Source organism: Pteropus medius, unplaced genomic scaffold (assembly GCF_902729225.1).
Source record: "Pteropus medius unplaced genomic scaffold, Ma_sr-lr_union100, whole genome shotgun sequence".
NCBI classification, from domain to species: Eukaryota; Metazoa; Chordata; class Mammalia; order Chiroptera; family Pteropodidae; genus Pteropus; species Pteropus medius.
The window spans coordinates 24549217-24553594 of NW_024349800.1; the positions used below are offsets into that span (position 1 = coordinate 24549217).

Below are 4378 nucleotides of genomic sequence, written 5' to 3' on the forward strand. Positions count from 1 at the left end.
CCCTTCTCTCTTTATCCCTAAACCCTAGCAACCACTAATCTGTTCTCCACCTCTATAATTTTATTTCAAAAATTTAACATAAATTGTCATATGTTATATAAATGTTATATAAATGTAAGCTTTTGAGTTTGGCTTTTATTTTACTCAGCCTAAGTCCCTTGAGATCCATCCAAATTGTTGTATGTACCAATAGTTCATTCATTTTATTTATTTTGATAATGCAGTACTTTATTCTGTCCATTAATAACTAATATTTGAGAACATTCACAATATAAACAGAACTTAATCTAAGAGAAGTTCAACTTACTTTTTTTACATCTCAATACTGGGTGTTAATAAGAGAGATAGTCAAAATAATTATGGTCAAAATTATTATTTCAAAAACTTATAAATGCTGGATATCGGTATGTCTGCATGTAACTCAGATTCTGGTGTAGCATTCTTTGGATGCAAAAAAGAACATTTAGTTTACTTTGCTAATAGGAATATCTCTTAATGCTGGGATGGCTTCTCTTGATATTTCTTCTGCTGTCGGTTTTTAGAAGAGTTACCTGTGACTGTATGAATGGAGTTGAGTGGAGGGGTACTCATGTTAACTCAAATAAGAACACATAGCTAGTTACTATAAATGATTACTATAAAAATAAGGAGGTAGATAGGTAATGCAACTGCCCAAAAGTTTTGAGGACAAAATGTTAAGCTAAGAGTCTAGCCAAAATTCAGGAATGAAAGCCTACAGGAAATATAGTATAAAGCCAAATTGAGAGTTTAAGAACAAAGCTATAAATTGCTCTTTCTGGCAATGACGACGGAGAATATTCCACCATTTTCTCAGTGTCTTTAGATAATCTCACCACTGAGTCCTCTGCACAAGCCCCATGGGGGGTGGGATAGAGAGGAAAAATTGAGGGAAAGGCAAAGGCGTGATGTTGTCCCCATCCTGGGCACGGGTGCACTGGGACCCTCTCCAGGACCGTGGAGGGACCACACCCATTCCTTTCATTTTAAAATAATTTTTTTATTTTTAGAAGTTTTAGATTTACAGAATTATTGTGACGGTAACACAGAGAATGTTCATATACAACACATCCTGTTTCCCCTGTCATTAGCACTTCCCATTAATATGGCACATTTGACACAATTAATAGACCAGTTAATAGACACATTCTTATTAACCGAAATCCGTACTTGAGATTCCCTCAGTTTTCCTCTACTGTCCCTTTTCTCTATTAGAATCCCATTCAGGATACCATATTATGTTTTGCAGTTATATATATATATATACACAGATTTTTCTCAGTTGTGACTGTTTCTCAGACTTTCTTGTTTTTTGATGCCTCTTGAGAGTTTTGTGGAATCTTGGTCTGCTATTTTGTAGAATGTCTCAATTGCTATTTGTCTAATGTTTTCCTCACGGTTATACCAGGGTAATGTGTTCTGGGGGAAAGACCAGAGAGGTAAACTGCCATCCTTATCACATCAGATCAATATGACTTATCACTGCTGATGTTACCCTTGATTGCTGGCTGAGACAGTGTTTGTCAGGTTTCTCTGTTGTAAAGTAACTCTTTTTTTCTCCCCTTTTTCATACTAGCCCATATTTAAGGAGTGAGGAATTATGTTTCATCCTCTTACTGGTAGAATACCTACATCAATTATTTGTAATTCTTCTGTATAGGAGATATATCTAATCTCCCCAATTTATTTATTTATTCAATCATTTATTTATATCAGTATGGACTCATAAATATTTATTTTATACTTAGGATATCAATACAATACTACTTTATTCATTTTATTGCCCAATTTGTTCCCGCTTTGGCCATTAGGAGCTCTTTCAGTTGGCGCTTATATCTCTATGGTAAATGACTATCATTGTGGGGTTTTCTGAATTTTGTTATTGTTTTATTTTTGAGCATTTTAAAATTTCCTGGCACTAGAATATGCTCTCGGCTCAAACTGTATCTTTCCTGTCCCATTCCTAGAATCAGTCTTTTCTCCAAGAAGCTCTGGTTTCTTTTATTGAAGAATAGTATCAGAAACCAAGAGCTGGGCTCTAGGCATGTTTATTCCTACTAGGGTGTCATTTCTCTCAGGCCTTCCCAGTTTACAGAGCAGATAAATATGGGTGTGTATAGTAACACACATACATTTCTACCTGTAACTTCTTGTACCTATATTAATCGAAACATGAGTTCAGACTGCTATTTCTAACTCTAATCCATTACAACATAGATTATTCTAGCATCTTCCCCTTGCTTATCTGAAACCTACCACTCTAACAACCTGATTCCCATCACCCATCACTCATTTATTTAATTCTTCAATTCCAATATAGTGCATGTAAAGTGGTTTCAGAATTGCTAACCCATATTCCCATGGGAAATGGTACTTATATATAATTCCTTTTGCTTTTCATCTTATAGACTCCTGTCATTTCCAAAGTCACTTAGGTCAGCACCTTATTTCCCTACCTACTTCAGTAAAGTTGTTTCATACATTTGGAATTTTGTCACATTTTGTATTCCATCATGGGATCTCTGAACTCCTAAATGTTTTTTTTCTTAATTTGCATTTATCAAGATTTACTGTTTGTGATGCAAAGCTCTATGGGTTTGGAAAAATGCTTAATGTCTTGTATTCATCATTACAATATCATATGTAATAGTTTCACTACCATAAAAAAAAATCTTCTTGTTTCACCTTTTCAAGCTTCCCCCACTCTGAATCCCTGGCAGCCGCTGATTTGTTTACTATCTCTATAATTTTGCCTTTTTCAAAATGTTTCATAATAATTGGACTCACATTATTTTTTTTCAAAATGTTTCATAATAATTGGACTCACAGTATTTTTTTTTCAGACTGGATTCTTTCACTTAGCAGTATGCATTCAAGATTCATCCATGTCTTGAACAGCTTGTTTCCCTTCCATTGCTGTATAATATTCCACTGTATGGATATACCAGTTTGTTTAGTCATTCACCTATTGAAGGACGTCTTATTTGCTTCTAGTTTTTGGCAATTGTGAATCAAGCTGTTATGAACATTCTCATGTAGGTTTTTGTGTGACCATAGTGTTTGAACTGGTTGGGATATCAGTTTTCAAATCAGAAGCATGATTGCTGGATCATATGTGGTAAGACTATGTTTAATTTTATAAGAATCTGCTACATTATTTCCCAAAGTGACTCTACCACTTTGTATTTCCAACAACAATGAATGAGAGTTCCTGGTGCTTCTTATCCTCCCCAGCAGTAGTATTCAGTTTTTGGATTTTAAGCCATTCTAAGAGGTATGTAGTGGTATCACGTTATTGCTGTAATTTGCAATTCTCTAATAACAAACGATGTTGAGCATCTTTTCATATACTTATTTACCATTTGTAGATCTTCTGTGTGAGGTACTGTTCAGATCTCCTGTTTATTTTTTTAATTGAGTTGTTTTCTTGTTGAGTTCTAACAGTTCTTTGTATATTTTATATGCAAGTTCTATATATGTGTTTTGCAAATATTTTCTCTAAGTCTTTGGCTGTCTTTTTATTGTTTTTACAGTGTCTTTTGCAAAGAAGACATTTTTAATTTTAATGAAGTCCAACTTGTTTATCGTTCTTTCCTGGATCGTACTGTTAGTATTATATTTAAAAACTCATTACCACGCCCAAGGTCATGCAGACATTCTCTTATCTTCAAGAAGTTTTATAGTTTTTCATTTTACATTTAGGTCTATGATTGATTTTTAATTACTTTTAATACAAAGTGTAATGAATGTGTCTAGGTTCATTTCTTTGCATAGGGACAACCATCACCATTTGTTCAAACACCACTTATTGAAAACTATCTTTTCTCCATTGAATCAATTTTGCTCCTTTGCCAAAGATCAGTTGGTTATATTTGTGTGGGTCTATTTCTGAACTCTCTACTTCATTGATCTATGTGTCTATTCTTACATCAATACCATGTTGTCTGGATTATTGAAGCCTTATAGTAGGCTTGAAATTAGGTAGTGTGTCTTCCAACTTTGTTTTCTTCAATACTGTGTTGACTATTCTAGGTCCTTTGCCTTTATATATAAACTTTAGAATCAATTTGTTATTTACAAAATAACTTGCTGAGATTTTCCTTCTAATTATAGTGAATCTACAAATTTGGTTGGGAAGAACTGATCTTAACAAATTAGTGTTCAATCCTGAACATGGAATGTATCTCCATTTATGTAGATCTTTGATTTCTTTTCATCAACGTATTTCAATTTTCCCTATACAGGTCCTACATTTATTTTGTTAGCCTTATACCAAAGTATTTTGTTTATTGGGTGCTATTTTAAATGGAATTGCTTTTTGAAATTTCAAATTCTAATAGTTCATTGTTGGTATATAGGA

The 4378-nt window shown here is 33.5% G+C and overlaps 1 pseudogene; it reads right to left on the minus strand.

The window, feature by feature from the left end:
• Positions 1-421: 421 nt before the first annotated feature.
• Positions 422-827, minus strand: LOC120622149 (phosphatidylinositol N-acetylglucosaminyltransferase subunit P-like; annotated as a pseudogene).
• Between the last annotated feature and the right edge of the window lie 3551 nt (positions 828-4378).